We start from the raw sequence: 23,114 nt of genomic DNA, 5'->3' as shown, positions 1-23,114 counted from the left end.
TATTGTTAAAAATGTATATAAAGATATATATATATATATATATATATAAAACTCTTTTTATATATCACTTTAAAAACGAATTTTTACTTTATTAGACCAAATTACCATTAATCATTTATTTTTTGGTTTCTTTTTTTTTTAACTAGGTATTGTATAAATTTTGAATTTGTGACTTCATAGAATTTGATTTCTTATGTATATCGATAAATATTTTCAATAAAATTTAAAATAAATGTGTCAACGTTTTATCTATTAAATAAATAAAATTAGAATTGCCATTTTTTTGGGGTCAAACTAGATCCTTATATATTTGGCATTTTAAACGCCACTTAACTTAATTTATATATATTTAATTTTGTCATTGATCTATAAATATACTTCTCGGTCTTTCTTAATTTTAAAACACTATTAGTTCATTATTTAATTTATTCTGTCATAAAACAAAACAAAATAAGATGAAAATTTATTATCGATCATCGCTTAATTGTCTCGTCATGCTCACAATTCTTCTGCTTGGTACGTATTTACAGCTAATTTATTAATATATTCTAATTAAATTTATTTTGATGCCGTATTATTTAATATACTTATATAACTTGTGTGTCTACTCTGTAATATTGAGTTTGGTATTTTCCAAGAATAATCAATGATCAAGACAAAGATGTTTAAACTTTCAAATTAGTCAACAAATATAAAAAAAAAACTCCACCAAGCATATGTTATTAAAGAAATTTATATTCTAAATACAAAAAAACTAAAACATGTTTTAATTATTAAAAACAGGAGTAGTGGCGAATGCTCAAAAAGGAGATTCAGTCCCAAAAATATGTAATGAACAATACCCGGTCCCAAATGGAAAATGTGTTCTCGCCCAATGTAAAGCCCAATGTGCGAAAAACGTAAAATGGAGGCGGGCTACATGCATTGATACTGGCAAAGGACACATGCAATGCAAATGCGATAATACTTGTTGATTTTTTCTCTACGTTGAAACTCAAATAATATTTATAATAATACAATAATACTGCCCCATTATCAATGAAAAGAATTTAAATATTAATAATTTTGTTGGTGATTGTTGTGTAATAAGGTGTACTAGATTACTAAATATAAGTACAAATTCGCATATTTCTGTCTTTTTCTACAATAGCGTGAAATAACCGGTAAAATTAAATGAGAATTAGCAGTTATTTCATATAGAAGCTGAAAGAAATGTTTTATTTTAACATTTAACCATTTATCAATTTCACAATCAAAATCAGATTTTTAAAACATTTATATTTCAAAGACATTTAACAAAAAAAAGTGTTAACCATTTCATTGGAATCAACAAAAGCAAGAATCACATTTATCTTAAATATATCTGAGGTAGATTCATTAATACATGCCAAGGACACATGCAATGCAGATGCGATTATTATTGTTGATTTATTATCTACGTTGAAACTCAAATAATATTTATAATATTGCAATAATACTACCACTTTATCAATGAAAATAATTACAATATTAATAATTTTGTTGGTGATTGTTGTGTATTAAGGTGTACTAGATTACTAAATAAAAATAACAAATTTGCATATTTCTGTCTTATAGTACAATAACATTTTACATTTTATTCTTCGGTTTCTTTTTTAACTAGGTATTGTATAAATTTTGAATTTGTGACTTCATAGAATTTGATTTCTTATGTATATCGATAAATATTTTCAATAAAATTTAAAATAAATGAGTCAAACTTTTTATCTATTAAATAAATAAAATTTGAATTGTGATTTTTTTGGGGTCAAACTAGATCCTTATATTTTGTCATTTTAAACGCCACTTAACTTAATTTAGATATATTTAATTTTGTGATTGATCTATAAATATACTTCTCGGTCTTTCTTAATTTTAAAACACTATTAGTTCATTATTTAATTTATTCTGTCAAAAAACAAAAAAAAAATAAGATGAAAATTTATTATCGATCATCGCTTAATTGTCTCGTCATGCTCACAATTCTTCTGCTTGGTACGTATTTACAGCTAATTTATTAATATATTCTAAATAAATTTATTTTGATGCCGTATTATTTAATATACTTATATAACTTGTGTGTCTACTCTGTAATATTGAGTTTGGTATTTTCCAAGAATAATCAATGATCAAGAAAAAGATGTTTAAACTTTCAAATTAGTCAACAAATATAAAAAAAAAACTCCGCCAAGCATATGTTATTAAAGAAATTTATATTCTAAATACAAAAAAACTAAAACATGTTTTAATTATTAAAAACAGGAGTAGTGGCGAATGCTCAAAAAGAAGATTCAGTCCCAAACATATGTTATGAACATTGGCCGGTCCCAAATGGAATATGTGTTCCCGCCCTATGTAGAGCCCAATGTGAAAAAAACGTAAAATGGAGGCGGGCTAGATGCATTTATACTGGCAAAGGACCCATGCTATGCAAATGCAATATTACTTGTTGATTTTTTCTCTATGTTGAAACTCAAATAATATTTATAATAATACAATAATACTGCCTCATTATCAATGAAAAGAATTTAAATATTAATAATGTTTTTGGTGATTGTTGTGTAATAAGGTGTACTAGATTACTAAATATAAGTACAAATTCGTATATTTCTGTCTTTTTGTACAATAGCGTGAAATAACCGGAAAAATTAAATGAGAATTAGCAGTTATTTCATATAGAAGCTGAAAGAAATGTTTTATTTTAACATTTAACCATTTATCAATTTCACAATCAAAATCAGATTTTTAAAATATTTATATTTCAAAGATATTTAACAAAAAAAAAGTGTTAACCATTTCATTGGAATCAGCAAAAGCAAGAATCACATTAATCTTAAATATAACTGAGGTAGATGCATTGATACATGCCAACGACACATGCAATACAGATGCGGTTATCATTGTTGATTTTTATCTACGTTGAAACTCAAATAATATTTATAATATTGCAATAATACTACCACTTGATCAATGAAAATAATTACAATATTAATAATTTTGTTGGCGACTGTTGTGTAATAAGGTGTACTAGATTACTAAATATAAATAACAAATTTGCATATTTCTGTCTTATTGTACAATAACATTTTACATTTTATTTTTTGGTTTCTTTTTTAACTAGGTATTGTACAAATTTTGAATTTGTAACTTCATAGAATTTGATTTCTTATGTATATCGATAAATATTTTCAATAAAATTTAAAATAAATGAGTCAAACTTTTTATCAGTTAAATAAATAAAATTAGAATTTTGATTTTTTTGGGGTCAAACTAGATCCTTATATTTTGGCATTTTAAACGCCACTTAACTTAATTTACATATATATAATTTTGTGATTGATCTATAAATATACTTCTCGGTCTTTCTTAAGTTTAAAACACTATTAGTTCATTGTTTAATTTATTCTGTCAGAAAACCAAAAAAAAATAAGATGAAAATTTATTATCGATCATCGCTTATTGGTCTCGCCATGCTCACAATTCTTCTGCTTGGTACGTATTTACAGCTAATTTATTAATATATTCTAAATAAATTTATTTTGATGCCGTATTATTTAATATACTCATATCACTTGTGTGTCTATTCTGTAATATTGAGTTTGATATTTTCCAAGAATAATCAATGATCAAGAAAAAGATGTTTAAACTTTCAAATTAGTCAACAAATATACAAAAACAATTCCGCCAAGCATATGTTAATAAAAAGAAATTTATATTCTAAATACAAAAAACTAAAATTATGTTTTAATTATTAAAAACAGGAGTAGTGGCGAATGCTCAACAAGGAGGACCAGTCCGAAAACAATGTGTTGAACAATACCCCGACCCAAATGGAAAATGTGTTATCGACAAATGTAAAGCCCAATGTGCCAAAACAGAAAAGGAGGGCTAGCTAGATGCATTGATACTGGCAAAGGACACATGCAATGCAGATGCGATTATCATTGTTGATTTTTATCTACGTTGAAACTCAAATAATATTTATAATAATACAATAATACAGCCTCATTATCAATGAATAGAATTTAAATATTAATAATTTTGTTGGTGATTGATGTGTAATAAGGTGTACTAGATTACTAAATATAAATCCAAATTCACATAATTCTGTCTTTTTGTACAATAACGTAAAATAACCGAAAACAATTAAATGAGAATTAGCAGTTATTTCATATAGAAGCTGAAAGAAATTTTTTATTTTAACATTTAACCATTTATCATTTTCACAATCAAAATCAGATTTTTTAAGATATTTATATTTCAAAGAGATTTAACAAAAAAAAGTGTTAACCATTTCATTGGAATCAACAAAAGCAAGAATCACATTTATCTTAAATATAACTGAGGTAGATGCATTGATACATGCCAAGGACACATGCAATGCAGACGCGATTATCATTGTTGATTTTTATCTACGTCGAAACTCAAATAATATTTATAATATTGCAATAATACTACCACTTTATCAATGAAAAGAATTACAATATTAATAATTTTGTTGGTGATTGTTGTGTAATAAGGTGTACTAGATTACTAAATAAAAATAACAAATTTGCATATTTCTGTCTTATTGTACAATAACTTGAAATAACCAAAAAATAAATGAGAATTAGTAGTTATTTCATATAGAAGCTGAAAGAATTTGTTTTTCAATATTTTACCATTTATCAATTGCACAATCAAAATCAGATTTTTAAAGATATTTATATTCCAAAGAGATTTTACAAAAAAAAAAGTGTTAACCATTTCACTGGAATCAGCAAAAGCAAGAATCACATTTGTTTTATGAATTCATGTTCGGCTGCGGTTTTGGAACAGTTTCCTGATATCATCTTTGCTTATAGATATAGTGATGAATACATGGTCTAAAGCTCACTTTCTTGTCTTTGTTTGTCTTACACTCACTCTATATATCACCTTTATCTCTTTTCAATTGTTTTACGCAGCTTTGTACTCAAGAAAACCTCAAGATTCTACCAGAGAGGAGCCAAATATTATTGATGTCATGTCAGCATTTTTCTCCAATATTCTGTAATTTGCTTTCTTCGGATATTGAAACTCAGTCCTCCTGGTGTAGAAACATTAATGAACACTTTATCAAACCACCGTACCAAATGGACATCCACTCTAATGAATTTGTTTATGTAACTTTTCTTACGTGTCACTTATATATGTAATATTGTTAAAAATGTATATAAAGATATATATATATATATAATATATATTTATATTTCACTTTAAAAATGAATTTTTACTTTATTAGACCAAATTACCATTAATCATTTATTTTTTTGGTTTCTTTTTTGGGATTTTTGCCAAAACTAACCCCCAACTTGATTTTAATCCCAAACCTATACCCAAACTTGAATCAAATACAAAACTAACTTAAAAGCCTAGTGAAATTACAGTTTCAGCCCCTTGTGACCAAACAAAAAAACAGAAGCCATTTTTACGAATATAGCCCCAGTAAATCGTCTGAGATGTTGGAAGTCGTCTGGACGACTGAAGTGTAAGTCGTCTGGTACCAGTTTATTTTAAAAATAATTTATAAATCTTGTAAAAAAATATTTTGATGCGTGAAAAATAAAAATCAAGTAATTATAAACAGTTTTAAGTGATATAAATTAAGATATGATAAAATTGATTTGTTTTGAAGATAGATGAGTGGAAGTAGTGAATCATGAAATACTTTGGTTTAGGAGTTTGGCAAACATATGTTGTAGTATTGTATGTATTGTTAGGGTTAGATTTTGGAAAACAAAAATGTTTTTTTCAAAAATTAGTTTTCACCTATATGTGTTTATTTCTGTGTATAGTAAACATTTTTCAAGTTTGATTTGGTTTTATGAAGTGTTTAATTAGATAATTAAGTTTAGGGGTTATGTTTAGGGTGTGGACGACTTATATTTCAGTCGTCTGTTGAATAATTTACCCGGACGACGTATATTTCAGTCGTCCACATCGTACCGAACCTTTAATTTTACCAATGTACGTTTTAACCTAACCGGATCATTTTACTCGGACGACTTATATTTCAGTCGTCTGGTGAAGAAATTAAAACAGACGACTTACATGTAAGTCGTCCAAATATTCCCGCCTAAATTTTTTTTAAAAAAATATTTTCCCGCTTAAATAATTTAAACCAGACGACTTACTTATAAGTCGTCTGAAAAGTCTTCTATTTTAGTTTCCCGCTAAAAATATTTAATTTCCCGCTAAAAATATTAAACTCTTCTGGACGACTTACATGTAAGTCGTCTGTTTAATTTCTTCACCAGACGACTGAAATGTAAGTCGTCCAGGAAGTCGTCTGAGTCAAAAATATTTAACCTAATTGGATTTTTTGTCTCCCTATATAAAGAAAAATTTACACATTCTCTCTCCTCCTCTCAAATGGCTGCAACAAAAATGTAATGTTCATCATTCTAAAACTCTCCAACCTCTCTCTAATCTCTTTGACTTGAAAACACCAAACTTTATATGAATTTTTCAGTTTTGTCTCATGTATTTCTTACTAATCTATCTCTTTTGCAGGTTTTTAATCAAATGGTACTCATCTTCCACTAATTTAAAGGTAGATGTATTAATTTTAGATATGTATTTTTGTGTGTTCAATAAATGTAGATTTATCTAATCTTCCACTCATTTTCTCTATTTTTAAGTCATTTGAACGTTTTTGGATATGCAGGTTTTTCAGATCTGGATTTGATATGCAGGTTTTTCAGATCTGGAAGACTTCTGGGACGACTTACCTGTTAGTCGTCTGGAAGTCGTCTGGACTTCTTGGAAGTCTTCTGACAAAGTCGTCTGGACTTCCAAGAAGTCGTTTGGATTTTTCTGAGCGTTTTGGTAAGTTCTTATGTCTGATTTTTCTTCATTTGGTAACTTCTTGTTGTATAAAGTTCTTACTTTTTTCCCAAACTAAAACTTTCCAAACCCACTCTAATCTCTTTGACTTGAAAACACCAAACTTTATATGAATTTTTCAATTTTGTCTCATATCTTTCTTACTAATCTATCTTTTTTGCAGGTTTTTAATTAGATGATACTCATCTTCCACTAATTTAAAGGTAGATCTATTATTTTTAAATATATATTTTTGTGTGTTCTGTGAAGGTAGATTTATCTAATCTTCCACTCATTTTTTCTGTTTTTAAGCCATTTGAACGTTTTTGAATATGCAGGTTTTTCAGATCTGGATTTAATATGCAGGTTTTTCAGATCTGGAAGACTTCTGGGACGACTTACCTGTTAGTCGTCTGGAAGTCGTCTGGAAGTCGTCTGGACTTCCTAAAAGTCGTCTGGACTTCCTGTAAAGTCGTCTGGAAGTCGTCTGAACTTCCTAAAAGTCTTCTGACAATGTCGTCTGAACTTCCTGGAAGTCGTCTGGACTTCTTAGAAGTCGTCTGGACTTCTTAAAAGTCGTCTGGTCTTGTCTACTCAAGTGGAATCCAAGCTTGTCTTTGTAGATGAATGATCTATAATAGTTTTGTTTGTGGTCTGTTTTGTGAATTGCATGTGTACTTTTTTAGTTGTGAATTTTTTGTAAAATCAGTAATAATGTTTTCCAAGATGTATTAAATGTGCTAACAATGTGTTTACACATTTACAAATCAATGAAATAATAGACTTTAGTAGCCTTTTTTGTTATCTTTGGATCTCTCATATGCAATAATAAACTCCAATGGCCTTTTTCTCATCTTAATAAACAAGAATGTTGGTAGCTTCATATTGATACAACATTTTAAGAAGCATTTAACCCTTCTTCCAACTCATAACAATAGTCATCATTATTGTCTATTACAATAATACTTAAGAGATGGAAACAAACAATAGTAACTAGTCAAAGCATATCATATTTTTTATAAGTTTACGTTGAAAAACTTAGTCAAATTTAGTAAAACTAAGGGAGAGAACATATTTGTAAATATGAGTTTTACATATCTTGAAGTTAGTTATCACTCTTAAAAATACAAGTTATTCAAAAACTAACGTAGAAGACTTAAAAACTAGCGGAGAAGACGCGGACGACTTCAATCTAAGTTGTCTAGACGACTAAACTATACATCGTCTGGTCAACGCAGAGGTTATTTTTGCAATTGACTTTGAAATCTGTTATTTCGGACGACTGAAAAATAAGTCGTCTACTATTGTTTGGTTAAAAAAAAACTCCAAAAAAGCTAGACGACTTACATTTCAGTCGTCATAGGTTAGTTTTGCATTTGACTGGATTATTTCAGAAGTTTGACTTTTCTGGACGACTTACATTTCAGTCGTCTAGTGAAAATTAAAATAATAATATTTTTTAAAAAGTAGACGACTTACAGTTAAGTCGTCATAGGTTAGTTTTGCAATTGAAAAAAAAAACTTCAAGATTTAATTATATACAGACGACTTATAATTCAGTCGTCCACGAGACGACTGAAATGTAAGTCATCCAGGATTTACGAGGTTTGACCAGAATCTCGGAAAAAAATCCTGGACGACTTACAAGTAAGTCGTCTGGTGGACGACTGAATTATAAGTCGTCTGTGTATAATTAAATCTTGAAGTTTTTTTTTTCAATTGCAAAACTAACCTATGACTACTTAATTGTAAGTCGTTTACTTTTAAAAAAATATTATTATTTTAATTTTCGACAGACGACTGAAATGTAAGTCGTCTGGGGAAGTCAAACTTCTGAAATTATCCAGTCAAATGCAAAACTAACCTATGACGACTGAAATGTAAGTCGTCTAGGTTTTTTGGAAATTTTTTTGAAACCAAACAATAGTAGACGACTTAACTTTCAGTCGTCTCAGGTTACAGATTTCAAAGTCAATTGCAAAAATAACCTCTGGGTTGACCAGACGACTTCCAGGTAAGTCGTCTACAGCAGCCAGACGACTTCCCAAGTAAGTCGTCTGACGAACAGATCTGGAAAAAAACTCGATGTCATACCTTAAATTGGTGAGAAAAGTTCCTTAGCATACATACGGCTTCTCCAAGCACACAGAATCACAAACGAAAGTCACCCACCCAGAATCGTTAGCTTCTATGACTCTATGAACCATAAAAATTTTAGAATCAAAATCTTGGGTTTTTTTAGCTCATTGTGGAGAGAAAGTGAGAGATATGTTGTGTTTAGTTCACAAGAATGGAAAAAGAAGAAGGGTAAATCGATTTTGTGAGCATTAAGAGCTTCAAATTGGTTGTTCATGGTGGTTGTGGTATTGATGACAATGGCAATCTTGTAATTACTTGAAGATGATGAGGGTGAGAGAGTAAAGATGTCATTTTCGAAAAAAAAAAAAAATTGATGGCATTTTCGTAAATTATATAAACTTGTGGGGTGAATAGGGCAAAACCAATTTTCAAAAAAAAGGGAGGTTAGTTTTGTATTTGACTTTAAGTTGTAGGTCAATTTTGCAAAAAGCCCTTCTTTTTTTTAACTAGGTATTGAATAAATTTTTAATTTGTGACTTCATAGAATTTGATTTCTTACGTATATCGATAAATATTTTCAATAAAATTTAAAATAAATGAGTCAAACTTTTTATCTATTAAATAAATAAAATTAGAATTGTCATATTTTTGGAGTCAAACTAGATCCTTATATTTTGGCATTTTAAACGTTACTTAACTTAATTTAGATATATTTAATTTTGTGATTGATCTATAAATATACTTCTCGGTCTTTTTTAATTTTAAAACACTATTAGTTCATTGTTTAATTTATTCTGTCAGAAAACAAAAAAAAATAAGATGAAAATTTATTATCCATCATCGCTTATTGGTCTCGTCATGCTCACAATTCTTCTGCTTGGTACGTATTTACAGCTAAATTATTAATATATTCTAAATAAATTTATTTTGATGCCGTATTATTTAATATACTCATATCACTTGTGTGTCTATTCTGTAATATTGAGTTTGATATTTTCCAAGAATAATCAATGATCAAGAAAAAGATGTTTAAACTTTCAAATTAGTCAACAAATATACAAAAAAAATTCCGCCAAGCATATGTTAATAAAAAGAAATTTATATTCTAAATACAAAAAACTAAAATTATGTTTTAATTATTAAAAACAGGAGTAGTGGCGAATGTTCAAAAAGGAGGACCAGTCCGAAAACAATGTGTTGAACAATACCCGGACCCAAATGGAAAATGTGTTATCGACCAATGTAAAGCCCAATGTGCCAAAAACAGAAAAGGAGGGCTAGCTAGATGCATTGATACTGGCAAAGGACACATGCAATGCAGATGCGATTATCATTGTTGATTTTTATCTACGTTGAAACTCAAATAATATTTATAATAATACAATAATACAGCCTCATTATCAATGAATAGAATTTAAATATTAATAATTTTGTGGGTGATTGATGTGTAATAAGGTGTACTAGATTACTAAATATAAATCCAAATTCACATATTTCTGTCTTTTTGTACAATAACGTAAAATAACCGAAAAAAATTAAATGAGAATTAGCAGTTATTTCATATAGAAGCTGAAAGAAATTTTTTATTTTAACATTTAACCATTTATCATTTTCACAATCAAAATCAGATTTTTTAAGATATTTATATTTCAAAGAGATTTAACAAAAAAAAGTGTTAAACATTTCATTGGAATCAACAAAAGTAAGAATCACATTTATCTTAAATATAACTGAGGTAGATGCATTGATACATGCCAAGGACACATGCAATGCAGATGCGATTATCATTGTTGATTTTTATCTACGTTGAAACTCAAATAATATTTATAATATTGCAATAATACTACCACTTTATCAATGAAAAGAATTACAATATTCATAATTTTGTTGGTGATTGTTGTGTAATAAGGTGTACTAGATTAGTAAATAAAAATAAAAAATTTGCATATTTCTGTCTTATTGTACAATAACGTGAAATAACCAAAAAATAAATGAGAATTAGTAGTTATTTCATATAGAAGCTGAAAGAATTTGTTTTTCAATATTTTACCATTTATCAATTTCACTATCAAAATCAGATTTTTAAAGATATTTATATTCCAAAGAGATTTTACAAAAAAAAAAAGTGTTAACCATTTCACTGGAATCAGCAAAAGCAAGAATCACATTTGTTTTATGAATTTATGTTCGGCTGCGGTTTTGGAAGAGTTTCCTGATATCAACTTTGCTTATAGATATAGTGATGAATACATGGTCTAAAGCTCACTTTCTTGTCTTTGTTTGTCTTACACTCACTCTATATATCACCTTTATCTCTTTTCAATTGTTTTACGCAGCTTTGTACTCAAGAAAACCTCAAGATTCTACAAGAGACGAGCCAGATATTATTGATCTCATGTAAGTCTTTTTCTCCAATATTCTGTAATTTGCTTTCTTCGGATATTGAAACTCAGACCTCCTGGTGTACAAACATTAATGAACCCTTTATCAAACCACCGTACCAAAAGGACTTTTGTTTATGTAACTTTTCTTACGTGTCACTTATATATGTAATATTGTTAAAAATGTATATAAAGATATATATATATATAATGTATTTATATTTCACTTTAAAAATGAATTTTTACTTTATTAGACCAAATTACCATTAATCATTTATTTTTTGGTTTCTTTTTTTTTAACTAGGTATTGTATAAATTTTTAATTTGTGACTTCATAGAATTTGATTTCTTACGTATATCGATAAATATTTTCAATAAAATTTAAAATAAATGAGTCAACCTTTTTATCTATTAAATAAATAAAATTAGAATTGTCATTTTTTGGAGTCAAACTAGATCCTTATATTTTGGCATTTTAAACGTTACTTAACTTAATTTAGATATATTTAATTTTGTGATTGATCTATAAATATACTTCTCGGTCTTTCTTAATTTTAAAACACTATTAATTCATTGTTTAATTTATTCTGTCAGAAAACAAAAAAAAAATAAGATGAAAATTTATTATCGATCATCGCTTATTGGTCTCGTCATGCTCACAATTCTTCTGCTTGGTACATATTTACAGCTAATTTATTAATATATTCTAAATAAATTTATTTTGATGCCGTATTATTTAATATACTCATATCACTTGTGTGTCTATTCTGTAATATTGAGTTTGATATTTTCCAAGAATAATCAATGATCAAGAAAAAGTTGCTTAAACTTTCAAATTAGTCAACAAATATACAAAAAAAATTCCGCCAAGCATATGTTAATAAAAAGAAATTTATATTCTAAATACAAAAAAACTAAAATTATGTTTTAATTATTAAAAACAGGAGTAGTAGCGAATGCTCAAAAAGGAGGACCAGTCCGAAAACAATGTGTTGAACAATACCCGGACCCAAATGGAAAATGCGTTATCGACCAATGTAAAGCCCAATGTGCCAAAAACAGAAAAGGAGGGCTAGCTAGATGCATTGATACTGGCAAAGGACACATGCAATGCAGATGCGATTATCATTGTTGATTTTTATCTACGTTGAAACTCAAATAATATTTATAATAATACAATAATACAGCCTCATTATCAATGAATAGAATTTAAATATTAAGAATTTTGTTGGTGATTGATGTGTAATAAGGTGTACTAGATTACTAAATATAAATCCAAATTCACATATTTCTGTCTTTTTGTACAATAACGTAAAATAACCGAAAAACATTAAATGAGAATTAGCAGTTATTTCATATAGAAGCTGAAAGAAATTTTTTATTTTAACATTTAACCATTTATCATTTTCACAATCAAAATCAGATTTTTTAAGAAATTTATATTTCAAAGAGATTTAACAAAAAAAAGTGTTAACCATTTCATTGGAATTAACAAAAGCAAGAATCACATTTATCTTAAATATAACTGAGGTAGATGCATTGATACATGCCAAGGACACATGCAATGCAGGTGCGATTATCATTGTTGATTTTTATCTATGTTGAAACTCAAATAATATTTATAATATTGCAATAATACTACCACTTTATCAATGAAAAGAATTACAATATTCATAATTTTGTTGGTGATTGTTGTGTAATAAGGTGTACTAGATTAGTAAATAAAAATAACAAATTTGCATATTTCTGTCTTATTGTACAATAACGTGAAATAACCAAAAAATAAATGAGAATTTGTAGGTATTTCATATAGAAGCTGAAAGAATTTGTTTTTTAATATTTTACCATTTTTCAATTTCACTATAAAAATCAGATTTTTAATGATATTTATATTCCAAAGAAATTTTACAAAAAAAAAAAGTGTTAACCATTTCACTGGAATCAGCAAAAGCAAGAATCACATTTTTTTTATGGATTCATGTTCGGCTGCGGTTTTGGAAGAGTTTCCTGATATCATCTTTGCTTATAGATATAGTGATGAATACATGGTCTAAAGCTCACTTTCTTGTCTTTGTTTGTCTTACACTCACTCTATATATCACCTTTATCTCTTTTCAATTGTTTTACGCAGCTTTGTACTCAAGAAAACCTCAAGATTCTACCAGAGACGAGCCAGATATTATTCATCTCATGTAAGCATTTTTCTCCAATATTCTGTAATTCGCCTTCTTCGGATATTGAAACTCAGACCTCCTGGTGTAGAAACATTAATGAACCATTTATCAAACCAACGTACCAAAAGGACTTCCACGCTAATGAATTTGTTTATGTAACTTTTCTTACGTGTCACTTATATATGTAATATTGTTAAAAATGTATATAAAGATATATATATATATATATATAACTCTTTTTATATTTCACTTTAAAAATGAATTTTTACTTTATTAGACCAAATTACCATTAATCATTTATTTTTTTGTTTCTTTTGCTTTTAACTAGGTATTGTATAAATTTTCAATTTGTGACTTCATAGAATTTGATTTCTTACGTATATCGATAAATATTTTCAATAAAATTTAAAACAAATGAGTCAAACTTTTTATCTATTAAATAAATAAAATTAGAATTGTCATTTTTTTTTAGTCAAACTAGATCCTTATATTTTGGCATTTTAAACGCCACTTAACTTAATTTGGATATATTTAAATTTGTGATTGATCTATAAATATACTTCTCGGTCTTTCTTAATTTTAAAACATTATTAGTTCATTATTTAATTTATTCTGTCAGAAAACAAAAAAAAAAGATGAAATTTTTTTATCGATCATAGTTTATTGGTCTCGTCATGCTCACAATTCTTCTGCTTGGTACGTATTTACAGCTAATTTATTAATATATTCTAAATATATTTATTTTGATGCCGTATTATTTAATATACTCATATAACTTGTGTGTCTACTCTGTAATATTGAGTTTGGTATTTTCCAAGAACAATCAATGATCAAGAAAAAGATGTTTAAACTTTCAAATTAGTCAACAAATATACAAAAAAAAACTCCACCAAGCATATGCTATTGAAAAGAAATTTATATTCTAAATAAAAAAAAACTAAAAATATTTTAATTATTAAAAACAGGAGTAGTGGCGAATGCTCAAAAAGGAGGACCAGTCTGAAAACAATGTGTTGAACAATACCCGGACCCAAATGGAAAATGTGTTATCGACCAATGTAAAGCCCAATGTGCCAAAAACAGAAAAGGAGGGCTAGCTAGATGCATTGATACTGGCAAAGGACACATGCAATGCAGGTGCGATTATACTTGTTGATTTTTTATCTACGTTGAAACTCAAATAATCTAACCTATACTAAAAGCAAGATATGCTCAAAAGAGAGAGTGTCCACGTCATTTAATTAAATCAACCAATCAAGAGCTTCTAAATTGCCATGTCATTGTTACTCGAAACAGATTTTTTTGTGGGCCAATTCACGTGAGCGTCTTAAATTGGAAAGCTATGGCCCATTTTTACCAGACCAAGCTTCCTTACAAACACACATCTGAGTCGTCTCTTGCTCTTCCCCTTAATAATCATCGTTTCTGATTTCTACAGTTCACAGTTTCTTTGTATTTATCACTGTGCACTCACACTCATTCAATTACGATATTTTCTCCAATCTAGATGAGGAAGCTATCCTTTCACCTCCCCTTCATTGAAGCTCACATTCAACCATATTCGACAACCTCTGTTCTACTGGCGATGAAATCGGTTCAAAACTCTGGTAAGTCTCGGTAAGACTCGATTTTATTACACTCTTATTTTTCATCTTAGATAGTTAATTTATTTTACTACCCTAAACTTTCTAGAGAGCAAACGAAGCCCTGAACGAAATCAGAGAAAGAAGATCAGACTATGAATCTGAGAATATGAAAGATGACGAAAACAGGTTGAATGCTGTCACCTAAAGGGTTTCGTCTGTATTTGTATTTGATTCTTGGATCTGAGGTATGATTTATTGTGCCTCTTCATTAGCAGAGATCTGGCAGATAACAAAGCCATCGAGTTTTGGATCCTACATTTGGCAAGAGCCTATCGACGAAATAGGTATGATATTGTCATCGTCTCTCTGTATTAAATTGATGACACTTTGGTGATGATATATTTAAAGATGATTGGAAACATGATATATCTTATCATACTATTTTTCGAGGGAGTGTTTTGAAGCTGTCCCCCGAACCTGATATATCTTCTCGATGGAAATTCCAATAATTATTGATGGTTGAATCATCACAAACTTCACTAACTCAGGTACTACGTTTTAATATGAAACCAAGCTATTGTGTTTGTTCCTTGGTTGCACGTAACGTTTTCTCAGTCGCCGTATATATGTTTCTGTCTTTGCTGATGGATTTAAAATGTGATGTAGAAGATAAACGATAACCGGTCGAAAACCAAAGCAGCCCTCTTTGATGTAATCAGAAGTGGATCTACAGCCTTTGCCAACTATCTGAAACCAACAATCAGTTTGCAACCTGACCCGATCAAGTGCTTAAAGAAAAGAAACAAGAGTCTTGAGCAAAACTTGATTTTTGGAACTCAACTCCAAGATTGGTTTGAGCCGGTAAAGAAGAAAATCAAAGCAACCACCCCATTCAAATATTTTGCATCATGAACGTGCCTCTCAATCTCAGGTAATATCATGACGGATACTTCTCCACTCTCTCTCTATGATGTTATGTTAACGGGTTTTCCGCATTTCTTCGGTTGCAACTTTTCAGGGGAGACTGTTTGGGTAAAATGAATAGATTTTTGAATCCTTTCGCTTATTTCCCCTTTCATTCTATGGCAGAAGCTCAATTTTGATGAATAGTTCAAGCTGTTGTCATGGCTGGACTTAATGGCAAGTTTTTCTCCTACACAATTAGTTCTTTAATTTTTTTTCCTTCACCAGCTGCACTGCGATCTAACCTGTGATATGTCCTCTTATATTAGACTGAGAGGCACCAGCTAGATGATCAATGAACTTCTCTTAGTTTACCTGTTTTTACAATTTTGTTTTCTTTATGTGCGGTGAGAATGGACATAAGAGTATCAGTAAGATCTTTTGTTCTTTTTAATAATTATTTTGGCTATCCTCCTCAAGAAATATGTTCCATTACGACAATAGAAATAATGCCAAAGCTCCATTTATTGTTGTACAGCTGTAGGTAAAGTATCAAGTTTTGTCTTTAATACGTTGTGTACATGGGTATCTAGATGGATATGACTTTGAAGGTATTCCTTAGATTTCACACCAAAACAAATGTGTTTATATTTGTGTTTGTGTTTTCATTCATCTTACTGTGTTCTAAATAATGTTTTTGGATCATAGTTTTGGACTGAAAATATATTCAAAATTTCCCTAATTGGTATATAAAAATTTATTTTTTAATAACAGGGTAATAACCTCATTGTATTTTTAAATAGTAATTTTAAAACCAACTAATATATAATAATAAAATTTAAATAAATTGTGAATATCTATTGAAAATATTTTAATTATCATTTTACACTGAATTTTAGTCCAGAATAATATTTTACTATAGCTAGATTGTGAGATATTTGTTTTTGTCTATAACTAAACAAATAATATAGTAATAATAATTGCTGACAAAAAATATAGTAATAATAATATTTTCATATAATTTTCAGTGTATTTAACATATACAAAAAATTTAAAAATAGTTTTATTTAAAGAAATGATTTTTTAAAATTAGCGTTATTTATTATAATTGTGAAAAACAGATTATAATCATGAATAAATATATTATAAAATATAATAAACATATAAATAAAAACATAAATATGATATAAATTATACATATAACAAAGAAATATGGAATGTGGAGATTAATAATATATTTTCTTAATAACCTAAATATGTAAGAAAATTATTTTGGATAATAACTAAGGTTTAACAAAACATTTATTCATTTTAGTTGTTCATCCCATAGATATTTTAGATAATAAAAAAAATTGTAAGTTTTACTCATTTCTAATTCAATTTACTATTTATATTTTTATAACATAGAAATAATATATTGTAATATAAATATTATTAAATACAATGTTATTTGAATAACCCGGGCGTAGCCCGGACAAAATCCCTAGTATTTATAATAAAACAATAATACTGCCTCATTATCAATGAAAAGAATTTAAATATTAATAATTTTGTTGGTGATTGTTGTGTAATAAGGTGTATTAGATTACTAAATGTAAGTACAAATTCGCATATTTCGGTCTTTTTGTACAATAACGTGAAATAACCGAAAAAATTAAATGAGAATTAGCAGTTATTTCATATAGATGCTGAAAGAAATGTTTTATTTTAACATTTAACCATTTATCAATTTCACAATCAAAATCAGATTTTTTAAGATATTTATATTTCAAAGAGATATAACAAAAAAAAGTGTTAACCATTTCATTGAAATCAGCAAAAGCAAGAATCACATTTATCTTAAATATAACTGAGGTAGATGCATTGATACATGCCAAGGACACATGCAATGCAGATGCAATTTTCATTGTTGATTTTTATCTACGTTTAAACTCAAATAATATTTATAATATTGTAATAATACTACCACTTTATCAATGAAAAGAATTACAATATTAATAATTTTGTTGGTGATTGTTGTGTAATAAGGTGTACTAGATTACTAAATAAAAATAACAAATTTGCATATTTCGGTCTTTTTGTAAAATAACGTGAAATAACCAAAAAAATAAATGAGAATTAGCAGTTATTTCATATAGAAGCTGAAAGAACTTTTTTTTTAACATTTAACCATTTATCAAGTTCACAATCAAAATCAGATTTTTAAAGATATTTCTATTTCAAAGAGATTTAACAAAAAAAAAGTGTTAACCATTTCACTGGAATCAGCAAAAGCAAGAATCACATTTATCTTAAATATAACTGAGGTAGATGCATTGATACATGCAAAGGACACATGCAATGCAGATGCGATTATCATTGTTGATTTTTATCTACGTTGAAACTCAAATAATATTTATAATATTACAATATTACTACCACTTTTTCAATGAAAAGAGTTAAAATATTAATAATTTTGTTGGTGATTGTTGTGTAATAAGGTGTACTAGATTACTAAATAAAAATAACAAATTTGCATATTTTTGTCTTATTGTACAATAACGTGAAATAACCAAAAAAATAAATGAGAATTAGTAGTTATTTCATATAGAAGCTGAAAGAATTATTTTTTAACATTTTACCATTTATCAATTTCATCGGAGCAATCAGTTATTATTAATCTCATGTAAGTCTTTTTCTCCAATATTCTGTTATTCACATTTTCTGGATATTGAAACACAGACTTTCTCGTGTAGAAAGATTAATGAACCCTTTATTAAACCACCGTACCAAAGGGACTTTCACTCAAATTAATTTGTTTATGTAACTTTTCTTAGGTGTCACTTATATATGTAATATTGTTAAAAATGTATATAAAGATATATATATATATATATAAATAACTCTTTTTATATTTCACTTTAAAAATGAATTTTTACTTTATTAAACCAAATTACCATTAATCATTTATTTTTTGGTTTCTTTTTTAACTAGGTATTGTATAAATTTTGAATTTGTGACTTCATAGAATTTGATTTCTTATGTATATCGATAAATATTTACATAAAATTTAATATAAATGAGTCAAAAAATTTATCTATTAAAAAAATAAAATTAGAATTGTGATTTTTTGGGTCAAACTAGATCCATATATTTTGGCATTTTAAACGCCACTTAACTTAATTTAGATATATTTAATTTTGTGATTGATCTATAAATATACTTCTCGGTATTTCTTAATTTTAAAACACTATTAGTTCATTATTTAATTTATTTTGTCAGAAAACAAAAAAATAAGATGAAAATTTATTATCGACCATCGCTTATTGGTCTCGTCATGCTCACAATTCTTCTGCTTGGTACATATTTACAGCTAATTTATTAATATATTCTAAATAAATTTATTTTGATGCCGTATTATTTAATATAGCCATATAACTTGTGTGTCTACTCTGTAATATTGAGTTTGGTATTTTCCAAGAATAATCAATGATCAAGAAAAAGATGTTTAAACTTTCAAATTAGTCAACAAATATACAAAAAAACTCCTCCAAGCATATGTTATTAAAAAGAAATTATTCTAAATACAAAAAACTAAAATTATGTTTTAATTATTAAAAACAGGAGTAGTTGCGAATGCTCAAAAAGGAGGACCAGTCCGAAAACAATGTGTTGAACAATACCCGGACCCAAATGGAAAATGTGTTATCGACCAATGTAAAGCCCAATGTGCCAAAAACAGAAAAGGAGGGCTAGCTAGATGCATTGATACTGGCAAAGGACACATGCAATGCAGATGCGATTATACTTGTTGATTTTTATCTACGTTGAAACTCAAATAAAATTTATAATGATACAATAAAGCTGCCTTATTATCAATCAAAAGAATTTAAATATTAATATTTTTTTTGTTGATTGTTGTGTAATAAGGTGTACTAGATTACTAAATATAAGTATAAAATTCGCATATTTCTGTCTTTTTGTACAATAACGTGAAATAACCGAAACAATTAAATGAGAATTAGCTGTTATTTCATATAGAATCTGAAAGAAATGTTTTATTTTAACATTTAACCATTTATCAATTTAACAATAAAAATCAGATTTTTTAAGATATTTATATTTCAAAGAGATTTAACAAAAAAAAAAGTGTTAACACTTTCATTGGAATCACCAAAAACAAGAATCACATTTATCTTAAATATAACTGAGGTAGATGCATTGATACATGCAAAATACACATGCAATGCAGATGCGATTATCATTGTTGATTTTTATCTACGTTGAAACTCAAATAATATTTATAATTATACAAAAATACTTCCTCATTATCTATGAAAATAATTAAAATATTAATAATTTTGTTGGTGATTGTTGTGTAATAAGGTGTACTAGATTACTAAATATAAATACAAATTCACATATTTATGTCGTTTTGTACAATAACCTGAAATAACCGAAAAAATTAAAGGAGAATTAGCAGTTATTTCATATAGAAGCTGAAAGATTATTTTTTTTTAACATTTAACCATTTTTCAATTTCAAAATAAAAATCAGATTTTTTAAGATATTTATATTTCAAAGAGATTTAACAAAAAAAAAGTTTTAACCATTTCATTGGAATCAGCAAAAGCAAGAATCACATATATCTTAAATATAACTGAGGTAGATGCATTGATACATGCAAAGGACACATGCAATGCAGATGCGATTATCATTGTTGATTTTTATCTACGTTGAAACTCAAATAATATTTATAATATTACAATAATACTACCACTTTATCAATGAAAAGAGTTACAATATTAAAAATTTTGTTGGTGATTGTTGTATAATAAGGTGTACTAGATTACTAAATAAAAAGAAAAAAATTTGCATATTTCTGTCTTATTGTACAATAATATGAAATAACCGAAAAATAAATGAGAATTAGTAGTTATTTCATATAGAAGCTGAAAGAATTTTTTTTTAACGTTTTACCATTTATCAATTTCACAATCAAAATCAGATTTTTAAAGATATTTATATTCCAAAGAGATTTAACAAAAAAAAAAGTGTTAACCATTTCACTGGAATCAGCAAAAGCAAGAATCACATTTATTTTATGAATTCATGTTCGGCTGCGGTTTTGGAACAGTTTCCTGATATCATCTTTGCTTATGGATATAGTGATGAATACATGGTCTAAAGCTCATTTTCTTGTCTTTGTTTGTCTTACACTCACTCTATATACCACATTTATCTCTTTTCAATTGTTTTACGCAGCTTTGTATTCAAGAAAACCTCAAGATTCTACCAAAGACGAGCCAGATATTATTGATCTCATTTAAGCATTTTTCTCCAATATTCTGTAATTCGCCTTTTCCGGATATTGAAACACAGACCTTCTGGTGTAGAAACATTAATGAACCCTTTATCAAACCACCGTACCAAAGGAACTTCCACTCTAATGAATTTGTTTATCTAACTTTTCTTATGTGTCACTTATATATGTTATATTGTTAAAAATGTATAAATATATATATATATATATATATATATATAACTCTTTTTATATTTCACTTTAAAAATGAATTTTTAATATATTAAACCAAATTACCATTAATCATTTATTTTTCGGTTTCTTTTTTAACTAGGTATTGTATAAATTTTGAATTTGTGACTTCATAGAATTTGATTTCTTATGTATATCGATAAATATTTACATAAAATTTAATATAAATGAGTCAAAAAATTTATCTATTAAAAAAATAAAATTAGAATTGTGATTTTTTTGGATCAAACTAGATCCTTATATTTTGGCATTTAAACGCCACTTAACTTAATTTAGATATATTTAACTTTGTGATTGATCTATAAATATACTTCTCGGTCTTTCTTAATTTTAAAACACTATTAGTTCATTATTTAATTTATTTTGTCAGAAAACAAAAAAAAAATAAGATGAAAATTTATTATCGACCATCGCTTATTGGTCTCGTCATGCTCACAATTCTTCTGCTTGGTACGTATTTACAGCTAATTTATTAATATATTCTAAATAAATTTATTTTGATGACGTATTATTTAATATACCCATATAACTTGTGTGTCTACTCTGGAATATTGAGTTTGATATTTTCCAAGAATAATCAATGATCAAGAAAAAGATGTTTAAACTTTCAAATTAGTCAACAAATATACAAAAAAACTCCTCCAAGCATATGTTATTAAAAAGAAATTATTCTAAATACAAAAAACTAAAATTATGTTTTAATTATTAAAAACAGGTGTAGTTGCGAATGCTCAAAAAGGAGGACCAGTCCGAAAACAATGTGTTGAACAATACCCGGACACAAATGGAAAATGTGTTATCGACCAATGTAAAGCCCAATGTGTCAAAAACAGAAAAGGAGGGCTAGCTAGATGCATTGATACTGGCAAAGGACACATGCAATGCAGATGCGATTATACTTGTTGATTTTTATCTACGTTGAAACTCAAATAATATTTATAATAATACAATAAAACTTCCTCATTATCAATGAAAAGAATTTAAATATTAATAATTTTTTTGGTGATTGTTGTGTAATAAGGTGTACTAGATTACTAAATATAAGTACAAAATTCGCATATTACTGTCTTTTTGTACAATAACGTGAAATAAACGAAAAATTAAATGAGAATTAGCTGTTATTTCATATAGAAGCTGAAAGAAATGTTTTATTTTAACATTTAACCATTTATCAATTTAACAATAAAAATCAGATTTTTTAAGATATTTATATTTCAAAGAGATTTAACAAAAAAAAAGTGTTAACCATTTCATTGGAATCAGCAAAAACAAGAATCACATTTATCTTAAATATAACTGAGGTAGATGCATTGATACAGACAAAGGACACATGCAATGCAGATGCGATTACCATTGTTGATTTTTATCTAAGTTGAAACTCAAATAATATTTATAATTATACAAAAATACTTCCTCATTATCAATGAAAATAATTAAAATATTAATAATTTTGTTGGTGATTGTTGTGTAATAAGGTGTACTAGATTACTAAATATAAATACAAATTCACATATTTATGTCGTTTCGTACAATAACCTGAAATAACCGAAAAAACTAAATGACAATTAGCAGTTATTTCATATAGAAGCTGAAA

At 27.4% G+C, this 23,114-nt stretch overlaps 4 long non-coding RNA genes across 9 annotated transcripts; all 4 read left to right on the top strand.

The window, feature by feature from the left end:
* Positions 1-1,721: 1,721 nt before the first annotated feature.
* Positions 1,722-10,142, top strand: LOC125609387. The gene is made up of 2 exons (XR_007339705.1): positions 1,722-2,013; positions 10,093-10,142. It is a non-coding gene; the product is annotated as an uncharacterized LOC125609387 (long non-coding RNA).
* LOC125609386 lies at positions 3,409-4,130 on the top strand. The gene is made up of 2 exons (XR_007339704.1): positions 3,409-3,510; positions 3,780-4,130. It is a non-coding gene; the product is annotated as an uncharacterized LOC125609386 (long non-coding RNA).
* Positions 10,143-14,061: 3,919 nt separating the features above from the next.
* LOC125609385 lies at positions 14,062-22,580 on the top strand. Of its 3 annotated transcripts, none has more exons than XR_007339701.1 (3): positions 14,062-14,194; positions 14,464-14,635; positions 22,408-22,580. It is a non-coding gene; the product is annotated as an uncharacterized LOC125609385 (long non-coding RNA). The 3 variants fall into 3 exon arrangements; XR_007339703.1 differs by lacking the exon at positions 22,408-22,580 and adding an exon at positions 20,219-20,300; XR_007339702.1 differs by lacking the exon at positions 22,408-22,580 and adding an exon at positions 18,334-18,409.
* On the top strand, positions 14,854-16,694 carry LOC106431684. Of its 4 annotated transcripts, XR_007339698.1 has the most exons (7): positions 14,854-15,105; positions 15,191-15,270; positions 15,360-15,428; positions 15,535-15,632; positions 15,751-16,015; positions 16,103-16,418; positions 16,526-16,694. It is a non-coding gene; the product is annotated as an uncharacterized LOC106431684 (long non-coding RNA). The 4 variants fall into 4 exon arrangements; XR_007339700.1 differs by lacking the exon at positions 16,526-16,694 and having other exon boundaries at positions 15,549-15,632; positions 16,103-16,444; XR_007339699.1 differs by lacking the exon at positions 16,526-16,694 and having other exon boundaries at positions 15,357-15,428; positions 16,103-16,444.
* Positions 22,581-23,114: the final 534 nt, after the last annotated feature.

This window comes from Brassica napus, chromosome A5 (assembly GCF_020379485.1).
Source record: "Brassica napus cultivar Da-Ae chromosome A5, Da-Ae, whole genome shotgun sequence".
NCBI classification, from domain to species: Eukaryota; Viridiplantae; Streptophyta; class Magnoliopsida; order Brassicales; family Brassicaceae; genus Brassica; species Brassica napus.
The sequence above is the reverse complement of the archived record's forward strand: the minus strand, read 5'-3'. Positions and strand labels throughout refer to the sequence as shown.